The following is a 17,251-nucleotide window of genomic DNA, read 5'->3' as shown; positions in this document are numbered from 1 at the left end:
ATCTGTCGGACATTTTTTGAACTTTTGCATTTTTTTTTGTTCTAATAAAACCCCATGTCATTCCAAGCATGTGTGTCAATTTGTACCTCTCTATCTACATTATTCCGTGATTTATTCAGTTTTCAAATTTATACTGACTTTTTGATCACCCGGTATAACTGCTCCGAACTATATTGGAAGTAAAATTTCATTAATAACTCATAAATGAAGATTTTTTCCATCATATTTGAGTGATGACTCGTTTCGTCAAATTTTATAAAAAGTATTTCTGTTGCAATCTGTGTGCTTGGCAAACAGCGTCTTGGGAAGTAACTCCATCGTGTGAATCAGGATTCCACAACCGCCCCTTGTTGTGTACAGCATTCCGAAGTGCTGAATAAACAATGTACCGCTTAAGGTGTCTATACATAAATGCGCCCACTGCTGAATAGCCATTCTGTAGGTGGAGCGTTATTCCCTGCCGCAATCGCGGCCAATGGAAGCTCAGCGGCGAGCATTTTTCTAGGCCGAGGCGTGAACCACAGCCGCGCCACTGAAAGGCCAGCCAGCATTATCGGCGGGCTGTCTGGCTTTGTCGGGACAGGTTTCGAACGGGCGACCTTCGCCTTTGAAAGTGACCAGTCTCCCTGCAACCGACAGCTGCGTTGTGCTGAACCGCTATGTGGCAGAAACACACTGTGTCTTTTAAAGTAGGGAGCGATTACCAGCAGTATTCAGCATCCCCGTAGTCAGCTTACTCAGCTATCCGTCGTGTTGTGAATTTCCAAATAATCAACTAAGCAAATAGCTATTTCCAATTCTTTGAAATGTTTATTCCGTTTCACCCTGCGATGAGACAGAAGTTCGGAAAACTGCAGTGGATAACGCAGGAAGTGCTATCATCCAGTGTACGAATGATGCTGTCTACACGGAAGTTGTAATTGCAGAAACCTGTGTCGAAACGCAAGAAGACATCCACAAGATGAGTGTTGGTTACAGGTACTGAGAATTCACTTGTAATATAACGCACTGGGCGATAATAAACAGAAACATTGCTGATCAATTACACTACTGATGGTAAACAACTGAAAACAGCAACAAATGTAAAATATCTGGGAGAATCCACCTACATCGACCTAAGGCGTAGCTAACACTTAAAAACAAAGTAATCAATAGATCTAGGGGTACACTTCTATCAACGTCCGGTATGTTAAATCTGTTTTTGATGTAGGTGGTATCTGTGGCCTTATTGGCTCGCTTGAGATCGTTCTTTCAGTGTAGGCACCAACTGAAATCATTCGCCAGCTATTGGCTGTGTTATGCATTAGTGTCAGGTAACCCTTCAGAAGGAAGTGAGTATCGGTGAGCAAGTGTTTTCAAGCGAGGTACACAGATGGCAGTTGTCATTTGTGGGCATTGTATTCAACCAAGCACATGCAATGTGACATCTTAAGGGGAGGTTTACTATCTTTGGCCCGAAAAAAGCATGTTCTTTGAGGATTTTTTCCTTGGGGTATGTTATAGATATCAATGTCAAATTTCGTCAAAATGTTTATTGATATTTCCTCTACAAACTGAAATTTTTTCAACCTGAAATGTCGACGAAGAAAGGCGGACGTGCCGTCGGAACCAAACAAAATTTCGATGTAGACCTCCACGTGAGGTATGTCACGGGTCAGCCGGCTCATCTGAAATCAAAATTTAGTTGACGTTAGCGAAGTATATAAGATTTTTTAGGAGTTGTAACATAGGAAACAAAATGGCGGCCATTTAAATACAACTAGACAATTTAGTTAGATTCGTCGGAAACAAAGAATCATGCCAATCCGTTCAGTAGATTTGAAGTTACCATACCGCGCAATAAAAAAAAAAGTCATTTTGAGAAAAACGCGTTTGAAGTATTGACAACATATAAATGCAATATTTTGCAACGTACGTTCAATCTGCTATTCCGGATCCACAAACTAGTTCTTCCTCTTCCTTGTAGAGGGAGTTCTGCTCGATCTGGGCCATCCTTCGCTGCTCCAGAGCCGCTCGTACGGCCGGTGACAAGCGTTTTTTGGCCGCTTGAATCCGGTGGTCGTCCGAATGCTTGGCGAACTGCGTCGAATAGAGTCCCAGGGTGACGTCCACCGTTGTTATGGTCTTCAGAATTGCTGAATACCCTTCATTGATGCTGCTCACTGCCAGGAAAGTCGCAATCTTCACAGTCTTCGCACCAGAATGCAAATGCTTGGGGGCTAACTTCCAAACACACGCATTCAAACTTTCATTTGAATTTTGTGTGTTTCCTCCCAAGCACCGCTACAATAACTCGTCCTCCGAAAGAAAAAAACTGTGCGTGAAAAGGGCCGATTTCAGGCAGGTGCATTTTTTTGTTCAGCCGCGAATAACAAACATTTCCGTTCCGTATTCGGATAAACCATTTCAGGGGATCCAAAAATGTAATTTTAAAAAAAGTCGACTTTTTCAACCTAAAGATAGTAAACCTCACCTTAGCGCAGCGCAAGTCACAAGGGCGGTCTGTTTGATCGGAAAAGGATGTACTTTAGGGAGTGTTGTTGCAGATGCCAATCCCTCTCGGCGTGTCTTCCATATGTTGTGGACATGATGTAGGCAGGCAGGTCAATACACAAGGCAAGTAGGCAAAGGCCGCCGACGTATTACAATTCCACGTGAAGACCAGTATCTGGCCATTCTGCACTGCTTCGTCCTACGGACACCACCAAAGTAGTGCAAGATGTTGTCAGGACCTTAGGGCCCAGACGTCCTGTTCGAGTATCCCACCTGACACGACAACATCTTGCAGCTCATTTTCAGTTCTGCCGGCCCCTAGTCAACTGGCCACTTCGTCACTAGCGAAACATGTTACTGACAAACAAGTTCAGATATTCTCAGACGCTAGATGGTAGTTGTGTTCGTGTGCGGAGACCCGTAGCGAGCGTTACTGTCAGAAGTTGTCCAGGAAATCGACACCTTGCCAAGGTTATCTGATGTGGGGGGATTTCAGTATTGTCATTGTCGATGGTCGCCTTACCGCCAGGAAATGCATCGAACAGATCCTGTTGTTGTACCATGCGTTGGGTGCTGCTTACGGTGGCCTTGAGTTACTTCTAATGCCAGGGACAGTGTGGCGGACATCAGCAGTGATGTGTTGTGAAGCCTACATTGAAGTAATGGAATGGCCAGCAGTGAGTCCCGGTCTGAACCCCGTCGTGCATATTTTGGACAAGCTTGACAGACGTGTTCGTGGTCGTCCTGTTCCACCACGGTCTCTCCAAAAACTCCCGTGGTCTCTCATTGCAGAATGAGAACGGATACCACAGGATGACCTCCGTAGAGTTGTATGGAGCATGCCACATAGGTATCAGGCGGGGCGTACACGTTACTGAAGCTCTGAAAGCCCAATGGAAAGCACCCAGGATGACACCTGTCGGACATTTCAGTTTTTTTTATGTCAATGGTCTAGGATGTAATGATCCTTTGTGGTGTACTTAATTTGTGAAAGTTAAAGGTATAATTTGGTAACATAACCACTCCCGAATTATTGCTCAATGGATTGTGGTGGACGCCCAAAGTCATGTTCCCCTAATACTTTTGAGCGGTGTAGTTGTTACAGACGTAGATGCTAAACTGATATTCATTGTACGAATCTTAAGGGAATGCGATTCACCGACCGAACAAATACCCTATAAAACGATCGTTCGCTCGGATTCTCAGTGTTGCTCGTTAGTGCTGGACCCTTACCAGAGAGGTTTCAAAGAAGATCGGCCCGTTTCGCCACGCGCTTATTTAGTAAGTGCAAAAGCGTTACGGAAGTGCTGAATACACATCAGTAGCAGACGCTACGAGGGGAGGCGTTTAAAACGGTCCTAGCTACTCCTCCCCCTTTCTGGTTAACCACCACGAGTGTTTCCATATACGTCAGAGGAGCTTGTGACTACTTGACGTGCTCTTCAATAGATCCGATTTTAATTAATAAATATGACCAAAATCAAAATGCTCCCTACTCTGTATTACTATATTTAAACTCTAATAGCACGAATATTCTGTGGTGAATACGTAACGATTCGGTGTACAACATAATCACCACCGATGTGGCCGAGCGGTTCTAGGCGCTTCAGTCCGAAACCGCGCTGCTGCTACGGTCGCACGTTCGAATCCTGCCTCGAGCATGGAAGTGTGTCATGTCTTTAGGTTAGTTAGGTTTAAGTAGTTCTAAGTCTAGGTGTCTGATGACCTCAGATGTTTAGTCCCATAGTGCTTAGAGCCATTTGAACCATAATCACCACAACACCTTACAGACCAAAAGTAACTTGAGATGCCACGCCCGTTTTGTGAATCTCCCAGGTAGACGCTATTTTTCTTGACTTCCGGAAGGCGTTCGATACAGTTCCGCACTGTCGCCTGATAAACAAAGTAAGAGCCTACGGAATATCAGACCAGCTGGATTGAAGAGTTTTTAGCAAACAGAACACAGCATGTTGTTATCAATGGAGAGACGTCTACAGACGTTAAAGTAACCTCTGGCGTGCCACAGGGGAGTGTTATGGGACCATTGCTTTTCACAATATATATAAATGACCTAGTAGATAGTGTCGGAAGTTCCATGCGGCTTTTCGCGGATGATGCTGTAGTATACAGAGAAGTTGCAGCATTAGAAAATTGTAGCGAAATGCAGGAAGATCTGCAGCGGATAGGCACTTGGTGCAGGGAGTGGCAACTGTCCCTTAACATAGACAAATGTAATGTATTGCGAATACATAGAAAGAAGGATCCTTTATTGTATGATTATATGATAGCGGAACAAACACTGGTAGCAGTTACTTCTGTAAAATATCTGGGAGTATGCGTGCGGAACGATTTGAAGTGGAATGATCATATAAAATTAGTTGTTGGTAAGGCGGGTACCAGGTTGAGATTCATTGGGAGAGTGCTTAGAAAATGTAGTCCATCAACAAAGGAGGTGGCTTACAAAACACTCGTTCGACCTATACTTGAGTATTGCTCATCAGTGTGGGATCCGTACCAGATCGGTTTGACGGAGGAGATAGAGAAGATCCAAAGAAGAGCGGCGCGTTTCGTCACAGGGTTATTTGGTAACCGTGATAGCGTTACGGAGATGTTTAATAAACTCAAGTGGCAGACTCTGCAAGAGAGGCGCTCTGCATCGCGGTGTAGCTTGCTCGCCAGGTTTCGAGAGGGTGCGTTTCTGGATGAGGTATCGAATATATTTCTTCCCCCCTACTTATACCTCCCGAGGAGATCACGAATGTAAAATTAGAGAGATTAGAGCGCGCACGGAGGCTTTCAGACAGTCGTTTTTCCCGCGAACCATACGCGACTGGAACAGGAAAGGGAGGTAATGACAGTGGCACGTAAAGTGCCCTCCGCCACACACCGTTGGGTGGCTTGCGGAGTATAAATGTAGATGTAGAACCTGAATGAATGTATTTAATCAAATTTCTGGCAATTAGCTTTCCTCCTTTCACCCGATTGGAATCGTCAATGAGACATAGGACATACCCACAACCACATTTACATAAACACAATGAAACATGTAAACAGATAAAAATGCATAAGATTTTTTAGGTGCTGCTGAGGTCATAATTTCTGTTAGTCAACTGTAAAATACGAAATGTGATGTGTGGACCAGTTTCTCAAGTGCGTTTTCCAGAATAATTATGCATAGAGTAAGCGAGCAGAATAGTCTTGCTGACGTGTGTTAACGATCATTGTAGCAAACCTTCAGATCATCGTAATGGCAGATTGTTAATTGCTGTATGGACTCTCAGTATATACTGATGTGAACCGTAACTGGAATTAAATTAGTTGTAAAAGTGACTAGCATTTGAATGTAAAGAATAATAACACTGCTACCGTATGAAATTCCAACTGAAGGTGGCTGTCAGCGGAATGCAATGTCCTTTTTGATAACAGACTCTGTTTCAAACTCGGAAGCTACAGTAAATTAATTAAATATTTAATCTTGTTTACAAATTAATTCCAAACATTTCCATAAAGTGAAGTGTACTGTTGTAATGAAAAATGAAAGTACCTCTTTCATAAACTGTAATGTTAACGCGACCACTTTGGGTTGACTGTTTGTAAAGTTCAGGCAGCAAGAGAAATCTAAGTGCTAAAAATTTAATCAATACACTGTCGGTCAATTATCGTCTTAAGAAATATTGCTATTTTTCCTTGCATGTTGTGCACTTTGACGTGATGTTCACTTAGGGGTTTGTTTTGTTCGACACAGCAACGCAAAAGGCATCGAATTAGTGACAGCAGAGTATCAGATGTAGCTTACCCCGTGAAGACTGCAGCGTGGATCTCTGGAGACTACGTTCGACTGTTCGTGAATATCGCCGAGCTGGAGCAAGATGGCGATGGTAGTTTCGTTGATTTAGAATATTAATTATCAAGAGTGGTATGTAATTTTGCCGCTGCTCCGGCCCGTTGTTTGGTCGGATTACTGCTACGAACACAGATCTTCACTTCTAGCACAGACGACTACCGAACTGTGTATTTGAAAAGTAAGTCGTCGTTTTATTATTTTGACTCAGAATTGAATGGCAGCAGTTTTGAAGAAATCGACTCAGAGTTCGGAGCACAGAGCACAATAAATCAAATTTCACTCGTAAGTACACGAAACTGCGAAGTTCACAGCGTCTAATTCGTCTTGCAGTTTGGTACAATAGTTTCGTTGTCTTCTTCAAATGCGTCACGATAAAATAGCGCTCTATAACTGTATTGTTCGTGATTCCAGAAGATTCTGTTGATGTATTACGTATTCTCTTCGGAATATTCTGCGATATCTTCTAAATCTTCTTGTTGTAATATCTTCTTTCTTCTCCCGACGTCTTCTAGTCTTGTGCTTCCTCTTCTGCCTCGACTCTAAAGTAAAGTCTACTTCACCTGAAGTTTTTAACAAACTGTAGCAACAATAACGCAACAGATGTCTTGCAGATTGTTCCATGCTCGACTCGCATTTCCTCGCAAATAATGACGTTCCCCATTTCAAAATATCTGCCTAGGATTTCCTCCAAACATTTTCCTCTTTCAGCACAATTAAAACAAATATTTTCTCCGCAATGTGATGAAAAATTCCAACAATTTCAACTGCTCTCGCGACCGATCGACTTAACACTTCCGCCGTTCGGCTTTGAACTAACTGGTCATCAACTGTCTCTCTCACTTTCGTAAAACTTTTACACAGATATAATTTTCTGTATTGGGCCGAAGCTCCCAGAAATATGTAGAAAATGTACACAATTACATTGAGAATAATATAATTCGGAATAACAGTATTTGTTTCGATAACAACCTCACTTCACATACATAAGTTCACAAAATAACTAACGAAAATTTAAAATAAAGGAAACAAAGAAAATATGTACAATTTTACAATGATTCCTACGGGATATTTCAGTAGTGGGGGTGTCTGTTACACAAACAGCGAAAGATAGTAAAATATGGATGTACAGAAGATCCAAAAAAGTTCTGCCCGTTCCTCAACTGGCTTATTTAGTATGCGCAAGAGGCACACCCTACAAGAGAGGCACTGTGTATCACTTACAGCTAAGTTATTAAAATTCCGAGAGCGTACAGTTTAAAAGAGCCAGGCAACGTATTACTTCGTCCAACATACATCTCGCGAAGTGTCCTTGACAGTAAAAGAGCAAACCCAGAACTCGCGCGAAGAGTCTAGCGCATCATTAGTGAATGTAACAGGAAATGGTGGAGGTGATGGAAATGGAAATGCCGTGTGGCTAGGGCCTCTAGTCAGGTAGACCGTTCGCCTGGTGCAAGTTTTCCGAGTTCACGCCACTTCGACGACTTGCGTGTCGATAGGGATGAAATGATGAGGATAAGGACAATACAACACCCAGTCCCTGGGCGGAGAAAATCTCCGACCCACCCGGGAATCGAACCCGGGCCGTTAGGTATGACAGTCCGTCGCTCTGACCACTTATCTACCAGGGGCGGACGGTGGAGGTGATAATAGTTCAGGAAGTAGTTACCGTCATGAATAAAGTTTGTGACTGTGTTCGCTGTTTGGCTCTATTAGATATGGTTTCTGGATGTAGTTAAAATATGTCGGAAATCACGAAATTATACTAAGTTTTTTGGTGACTTGGAGTTTGTTAAACTTTGGCTCAGTGTCTTGCTTGTAGAACTAAGTATTTCGGACCTCAGATGTCGGGAAAGTTTTACTTATTTTTTAATTGCAACGTTAACTAAAATTGGCCATACTTTTGTCTCTGGTATTGTAACGACGATATTGTTTATTTCTTGGGAGAAATTATCGTGTTGAATTATTAGCTTACCTTACTGATAGTGTGGATACAACTGAATACTGGTTTCAATATCAGCGAATCAAGCTGCCATGCACAGAAGATTTTTCTGTCCTTGAACAGTTGCATATCTGTAGAAATTAAAGCGGGATGGTCAAATGCAACGTCCTTGGCTTATTTTTTTCTTTATCATTATGTTTTATGGCAGCTTTTTCTGTACTAAGTGAAATGGATAACCTACTAGATGAAATCGATATTGTCTGTTTTCCTTGACATTAAAAAAAAAATAAAAAATAAAGCCATACAAGTGCAAGTAGGACTCACGCTCTGAGAGTTCCGGACGAACTTAGTTGTGTATAAGGGGCGATCTAAGGACTTAGTAACCCCTTGCGCACGCGTCGGTGCCTATATACCCGCACTGGGTTACATATATGCTGCAGCATCGCACTCAAACGGAAACTGTTTGCTCGCTCCTTATATACATGGCGCATGCGAACTTATACAGAATGCGCTATGTGGATTCAAAACCTGTAGGTGTGGTCCTATGCTAGCACTGCTTTTTGAACCGACACCGGTGTGTGTAATGTCCCCACAAATTGCAGTATGTAAAAATCCTCGGATGGTGCTCCAGAGGGGCAAGACACATCAATGAAAGAATTGTTCCCCTTTAACCATGGCTGTTTTTCTTTCGACATCGCTTTATGGCGAAAGAAGATAACTGATGTCAAAACCTTTACCAACAACGCACGTGATCAAGAAGCGGAAGTACACTCCTGGAAATGGAAAAAAGAACACATTGATACCGGTGTGTCAGACCCACCATACTTGCTCCGGACACTGCGAGAGGGCTGTACAAGCAATGATCACACGCACGGCACAGCGGACACACCAGGAACCGCGGTGTTGGCCGTCGAATGGCGCTAGCTGCGCAGCATTTGTGCAACGCCGCCGTCAGTGTCAGCCAGTTTGCCGTGGCATACGGAGCTCCATCGCAGTCTTTAACACTGGTAGCATGCCGCGACAGCGTGGACGTGAACCGTATGTGCAGTTGACGGACTTTGAGCGAGGGCGTATAGTGGGCATGCGGGAGGCCGGGTGGACGTACCGCCGAATTGCTCAACACGTGGGGCGTGAGGTCTCCACAGTACATCGATGTTGTCGCCAGTGGTCGGCGGAAGGTGCACGTGCCCGTCGATCTGGGACCGGACCGCAGCGACGCACGGATGCACGCCAAGACCGTAGGATCCTACGCAGTGCCGTAGGGGACCGCACCGCCACTTCCCAGCAAATTAGGGACACTGTTGCTCCTGGGGTATCGGCGAGGACCATTCGCAACCGTCTCCATGAAGCTGGGCTACGGTCCCGCACACCGTTAGGCCGTCTTCCGCTCACGCCCCAACATCGTGCAGCCCGCCTCCAGTGGTGTCGCGACAGGCGTGAATGGAGGGACGAATGGAGACGTGTCGCCTTCAGCGATGAGAGTCGCTTCTGCCTTGGTGCCAATGATGGTCGTATGCGTGTTTGGCGCCGTGCAGGTGAGCGCCACAATCAGGACTGCATACGACCGAGGCACACAGGGCCAACACCCGGCATCATGGTGTGGGGAGCGATCTCCTACACTGGCCGTACACCACTGGTGATCGTCGAGGGGACACTGAATAGTGCACGGTACATCCAAACCGTCATCGAACCCATCGTTCTACCATTCCTAGACCGGCATGGGAACTTGCAGTTTCAACAGGACAATGCACGTCCGCATGTATCCCGTGCCACCCAACGTGCTCTAGAAGGTGTAAGTCAACTACCCTGGCCAGCAAGATCTCCGGATCTGTCCCCCATTGAGCATGTTTGGGACTGGATGAAGCGTCGTCTCACGTGGTCTGCACGTCCAGCACGAACGCTGGTCCAACTGAGGCGCCAGGTGGAAATGGCATGGCAAGCCGTTCCACAGGACTACATCCAGCATCTCTACGATCGTCTTCATGGGAGAATAGCAGCCTGCATTGCTGCGAAAGGTGGATATACACTGTACTAGTGCCGACATTGTGCATGCTCTGTTGCCTGTGTCTATGCCTGTGGTTCTGTCAGTGTGATCATGTGATGTATCTGACCCCAGGAATGTGTCAATAAAGTTTCCCCTTCCTGGGACAATGAATTCACGGTGTTCTTATTTCAATTTCCAGGAGTGTATATCAGGGATGTGTAGCTCTACTAAATCGCAGATCTACCTGTTGGTTCTGCGTATTCCATGCGCATTCGCACATCTTCTACCTGGAACTTACTGGAACTTACTGAACGGAAGACGGTAGGAAAGTGAATGAGATTTCGAAAAACGAATATTATATTAAATTCTTTTAGAATAAAACTTGAAAAAAATGGTCAAACGTTTTGTAAAATGTTTTGGCCAAAAGAAAGAAATAAGATAGATTAGAGAAACATTTGCCGCGCCTTTTGAATAACGCTAGAAATCACGTACTGCAAATGTGGTACCGATCTAGAATTTAAAGTTCGGTGTTTAAATTATAATTTTAGAGTTTCAAATAGTAGTAGAGATGGTGTACATGATACTGAGCAGCATTGGAAGGCGCGTCAGGTGTTTCCCATTCTAGCCGGCCGCGGTGGTCTCGCGGTTCTAGGCGCGCAGTCCGGAACCATGCGACTGCTACGGTCACAGGTTCGAATCCTGCCTCGGGCATGGATGTGTGTGATGTCCTTAGGTTAGTTAGGTTTAAGTAGTTCTAGGGGACTGATAACCACAGCAGTTGAGTCCCATACTGCTCAGAGCCATTTTTGTTTTTTTTTGTTTCCCATTCTGCCTTATTTGTTAACTTCAGAGAAATCTTTTCGATAAAACATCTGATAGGTTCAAAATTTTTTTCCGTGATGCCTAAAGACCGGATTATATGCATTTGCATGTTGCATATGCATGTGCATATTTGGCTCCTTTTCACTGGTTATTGCATATTTTAACTAAAAACTGGTGACGCTACGATGAATATTTTCGCTGTATGTTTACAATATTTTAAAAATTTTGACGGGCGGTTCCTAGCTCGATCTAGTTTTGATGTCTCACAGATTGACCGCGACCTAGAACTGCGTGGAATCGTTAACAGAGAGGCCACTGCCTAGCGAAATCATTACAGAAGAGGAACAGGAACAGGCAGACAGAGTCAATGCTCCTGCGCCCGCGTCCCCCGTTAATCCCCTCCTCTGTCATACCGTACGCGTCGGCAACATTTAAATTAAACTACGCAAGCTTTTAGTCACACGTCCGTTGTTTCACTTTAGCTTTATACACTGCTGGCCACAGTAAATGCAACACCGTGAAGGAAGCATCCGAATCAAGTGAAATTTACACCATAGGTTTGCAGCATTGAGATATGCAACTGATTAGAATTTCAGCGCAGACGCACATCACGCCCGTCTGTGGCGCCACCTCATAGCGCCATTTAAGGCTTGGGGATTTCGACGAGTGTACGTTCGGCACGTGTGTTTACCTTGGGGTTGTTTCACAAGACGATCAGTTATGCCTCGTAGACAACAGCGAACATCGTTTGATCAAGTATCCGAGTTCGACAGAGGAAGGATAGTGGCTTACCGAGATTGTGTCTTATCATACAGAGAAATCGCTAGTCGTGTTGGACGAAACCAAACAACTGTAATGCGGATATGTGACCGTTGGTTTGCAGGAGGGTACGACGGACCGACGTGGTCGATCGCATTCACCTCGGTGCACCACTGCACGTGCTGATAGGCAAATTGTGCGCATGGCAGTGACGGATCCCTCAGTGACATCCCGAAACATAGCACAGCACATTGCGTCTGTAACGCATCATCCAGTGTCTGCGCGTACCATTCGACGCCGTTTACAGCAGAGTGGTCTGTCCGCAAGACGTCCATTGCTTCGTCTGCCATTGACGCAGAACCACAGACGTCTCCGTCGCCAATGGTGTGATAACAGACGGATGTGGACGGCAGAATGGAATGACGTTGTCTTTACTGACGAGGCACGCTTCTGTCTGCAGCACCACCATGGTCGGATTCGAGTGTGGAGACACCGTGGAGAGAGGATGCTGGACAGCTGCATTATGAACCGCCACACTGGTCTTGCACCGGGTATTATGGTATGGCGCGGTATTGGATATTACTCTCGCATGCCTCTAGTACGCATTGCCGGTACTTTAAATAGCCGGCGCTACATATCCGAGGTGCTGGAGCCAGTTGTCCTTCCTTACCTTCAGGGCTCGGCCACAGCCATATTTCAACAGGACAATGCGCGACCACACGTGGCACGCATTGTCCAAAGGTTCTTCGTCAATAACCAGATTGAAGTGCTTCCCTGGCCGGCTCGCTCACCGGATCTTTCGCCGGTAGAAAACATATGGTTCATGGTTGCTCAACGAGTGACCCAGATTAGATCCCCAGCTGCCACACCAGATGATCTTTGGCAATGTGTGGAAGCTGCTTGGGCTGCTGTACCCCAGGAACACATCCAACTTCTCTTTGACTCAATGCCGAGACGTGTGGCAGAGGTGATCTCCAACAATTGCGGCTACTCTGGCTACTGATTCTGGCAGGAACCATATGTCACAGACGTCTGTAAACGTAATCATTTGATACTTGGTCAACATGTTATCTACAAAATAAATTTTGTTGTGCTACCTCTTGTCTTTCTTGGTGTTGCATTTACGGTGGCCAGCAGTGTATTTACTTATACACAACTGAACGTGTTTAAGATGTGGTATGTGTAATGTGTTGCGCGCCATACTGCCCTAAAATAGAAACGTCGTTTCGTTGATAGCTGACCATCCTAGAACATTTCCATATGACGGCATTGTTTTATATTGCCGAGTTTGCGAGAAAAACGTTACGTGCAAAAAAAAAAAGTTCCAGATAGACCAGCATGTCAAGACAAGTCTTCATATCGCAGGAATGCAGAAGAAAGGACCACGACAACAACTTCTGACAACAGCAAGTTGCATTAGCAGGGATTTGTCCATAGGTAACCAAAAAAGTCCATTTAACATGGATCTATGTGAAGCATTCATTGCAAGCAATATTCCTCTTCACAAACTTACAAACCCTATTCTCAACGCTTCCTGCGCAAACATTGCTTAAATCAAAATTTTATATCAGATGAATCAACATTGTGTAAAAATTACATACCGGCAATTTACGTAAATGTTCTGAAAGGAATACGCAGTGAACTCAAGGAAAACAGTATCTGGATTTCAGCTGACGACACTACAGACACTTTTGGCCGTTACATTGCAAATTTAATTGTTGGTGCTTTAAAAGAACAGCCTTCTTCTTCCTGTTTAGGGGCCTACAAAGAACTTGAAAAAGTATATCATTATACGATCGCCAGATTTGTGAATGAGGGCATTAGAAAAATATTTCCAGGACCTTCTGCAGATGAAAGTGTGTTTTGTGTTTATTTCAGATGCTTTTCCCTATATGATGAAAACAGTAAAAGCCCTCAGAGTATTTTATCCCAACTTGATTCATGTGACGTGCTTTGCTCATGGAGTGCGTTGCCTTCACCTTCTGAACCAGTGGTAGCTCGTTGGGGTACGTGGGTAGAAGCTGTGTTGTTTTTCAATGAACATTTCGAGGCCATTAGAGGGGTAGTAAACGACTTAAGTAGTGCAGTGGCTTTGGCAGTTTGCCAGTGCAGGGAAGCTTTTAATGATTCCGGTATTAAAAAAGACATTGCTGTGATTAACACTCATTTTTCCCATATACCTGCAAGTATTAAAAAGCTTGAAACTCAAGGTTTGGTGTCGAATGAATCTATTCAGTTAATGAATGAAATCATTCTAGTGATCTCTTCATTGCCGGAGGTATTCCCAATAAAACTTAAAGAAAAGTTTGAAAACATTATAAATAATAACCCAGGCTTTGAAACCTTATGCCAAATTGATAGTTTTGTTAATGGGACAAATGAACTTTTACCAGAAATAGTAAGTGCCAACATAGCACCCAAATTTAAATACTGCCCAGTTACCTCAGTTGATGTAGAACGGTCCTTTTCTGCTTATAAAAATGATTTGAGTGATCGAAGATATAATCTTACTACCGAAGATTTGGAACAGTACTTGGTCGTTCACGTTTACGACAGTGGAAAAATGTAAAATGAATTGTAAATGATGCTTTGGTCCAATAGTATTATTTAAAGGTTGATGATGTTAAAAAATTCATGTTTGTATGTTGTTTTTTAATTAAAACATTACGGAATTTTTGAGGGTTCCCCTCTGCGTGCGATGTATCTCGGAGTTGGTCCTGCGCATATCGACTGTTTCACTGCGACTCCCTCGCATCGCATCCGCCATAGCACCAAACTTCAAATACTGCCCAGTCACCTCAGTTGATGTAGAACGGTCCGTTTTTGCTTATAAAAATGTTTTGAGTGATCGAACACAACTTACTACCGAACATTTGGAACAGTACTTGGTCGTTCACGTTTAAAATGGTTCAAATGGCTCTGAGCACTATGGGACTTAACATCTAAGGTCATCAGTCCCCTAGAACTTAGAACTACTTAAACCTAACTAACCTAAGGACATCACACACATCCATGCCCGAGGCAGGATTCGAACCTGCGACCGTAGCGGTGGCGTGGTTCCAGACTGTAGCGCTTAGAACCGCTCGGCCACCCCGGCCGGCGTTCACGTTTACAACAGTGGAAAAATGTAAAATAAATTGTAAATGATGCTTTGGTCCAATAGAACTGATTAAAAGTTAACGTGTTAAAAAATTCGTGATTGTATGTTGTTTTCTAAATAAAACATTTCAGTGTTTTGAACGTGCCCCCTTGCGTGCGATATATCTCGAAGTTGGTCCTATGCATATCGATTGCTTTGCTGCGACTCCCTCGCATCGCATCCGCTTGTTACCGATAACGACAGCGAAGAAGGAACAATTCTTGAAACGCGGTATGCGTCACCATTTTGCAAATTTTTAAAAAAATAATCCCAGAAAGGCCCCCTTCTTAACCTCTACCAGAAAGTATTCAGAAATGACATTGTTGTTGTTGCAGTCTTCAGTCCTGTGACTGGTTTGATGCAGCTCTCCGTGCTACTCTATCCTGTGCAAGCTTCTTCATCTCCCAGTACTTGCTGCAACCTACATCCTTCTGAATCTGCTTAGTGTATTTATCTCTTGCTCTCCCTCTATGACTTTTACCCTGCACGATGCCCTCCAATACTAAATTTGTGATCCTTTGATGCTCAGAACATGTCCTACCAACCGGACCCTTCTTCTTGTCAAGTTGTGCCACAAACTCCTCTTCTCCCCAATTCTATTCAACACCTCCTCATTAGTTTGTGGTCTACCCATCATATGTTCAGTATTCTTCTGTAGCACCACATTTCGAAAGCTTCTATTCTCTTCCTGTCCAAACTATTTATCGTCCATGTTTCACTTCCATACGTGGCCTCACTCCATACAAATACTTTTAGAAACGACTTCCTGACACTTAAATCTATACTCGATGTTAACAAATTTCTCTTCTTCAAAAACGCTTTCCTTGCCATTGCCAGTCTACATTTTATATCCTCTCTACTTCGACCATCATCAGTTATTTTGCTCCCAAAATAGCAAAACCCCTTTACTACTTTAACCTTCACGCGCTCGCGCTAGAAATAGTCTCGTGTTCGGACCTATTTGAACTTGTCCTGGGAAGCAGAGAGGTGCGACTTGGACGAACTTTGAGCAGCATCTGTCGGAAAAAGGTGCTACTAGAGAATAAATGTCCCTCCCGCCGTCTCGTTACCTTTGTGGAGTAAGTATGGAGCGAAATTGCAAAAAGGCGGTGGTCACTTCACCGCCCGCGCGAGCGCTTGAAGGTTAAGTGTCTCATTTCCTAATCTAATTCCCTCAGCATCACCAGATGACATTAACGTTCTAAATATATCGATTTTTTGCGTGGCCGGAGCTGTTCCTCGTAGTTGATATGCACAGGTTCGCCTCTGAGATGTAATGCACGCAATAACTACCATGTTATTTGATCTTGTATATTTCGACACTTTTCATGCATTTTAAGCGTTTTTCATGCATATTTGCAATCATATTTTAAGGTTTATATGATGCATATAATCCGCTCTCTACACTGATGCCCAAAGCTCTCCAATCGCACTGCCTTTTGTGGTATTTCATGTTGTACGTAACTCGTTTGCGTGTGTTGCAGCTTTCGTGGCGTCCGCGGTGGAGACTAACTGCGCGTCGTGCTCGGAGAGCCAGCTGGCGGCGGCCGAGAAGGTGCTCCGCCACCTGACAACTCGACGAAAGTCGGACTGGAACAAGCTGGTTGCGCGCTACGACACCACGGGCGAACTGCGCAGTCGCTACCGTAAACACTGGGAGCAGCGGGGCGTGCGCATCTAGCGCCGCTCTCTCTCTCTCTCCCTCTCTCCCAGTCACTCACTCCCTATCTGTGCTTCCCGCCTCAACCACCTCTCACTCACCAGCCCCCTCTCCAACAACACGCATACACCCCCACCACTCCAGGGTCGGCTTCACTCGTCTGCCGACCGACACAACATTATCAGTTTTTTACTATATTTCTGTGTTTTGTAAAACTATCCGTTATCGCCAGAGTAAATACTGTAAGTACTTGGAATAAAGAGATGAAAACGCTTCTGGCTAGTGATGATAATCTACTAATAAATGTATCTCCTATCTCCAAATCATCACTGCATCAAACATCATACGACATAAACAGATGTAGGATACTGATGAGAATTCTGTTTCTTTCTTTTTTTGCGTGCTCTCACAGTCGATTTAGAGTCCCATGGTGCATCGGCTACGACTGAATGGTTTTGTATACTCCCAGCTTTCTTATTTCCCGCCTTTGCACACAAGAATACACCATTGCCAGATGTCTTTTACTCGGCAGTACACTAGATGACTTCATAGGTTCTGTAGTGTAGGGTAATAATTCAGATAACTCTGCTAAAGAGGTCAACAATAACACA

General features: G+C 44.3%; 1 long non-coding RNA gene across 1 annotated transcript in view; it reads left to right on the top strand.

Annotated features, from left to right (window-relative positions):
• Window positions 1-16,914, top strand: part of LOC124798623 — a 34,407-nt gene extending 17,493 nt beyond the window's left edge. Inside the window, exon 2 of the long non-coding RNA XR_007016961.1 lies at window positions 16,465-16,914. This is a non-coding gene — a long non-coding RNA (uncharacterized LOC124798623). The remainder of the gene's footprint in view (window positions 1-16,464) is intronic.
• The last annotated feature ends 337 nt before the right edge of the window (window positions 16,915-17,251 follow it).

The sequence above is a fragment of the Schistocerca piceifrons genome, chromosome 5 (genome assembly GCF_021461385.2).
Source record: "Schistocerca piceifrons isolate TAMUIC-IGC-003096 chromosome 5, iqSchPice1.1, whole genome shotgun sequence".
In the NCBI taxonomy this organism is placed as follows: Eukaryota; Metazoa; Arthropoda; class Insecta; order Orthoptera; family Acrididae; genus Schistocerca; species Schistocerca piceifrons.
This window is presented reverse-complemented; position numbering and strand designations above follow the sequence as displayed.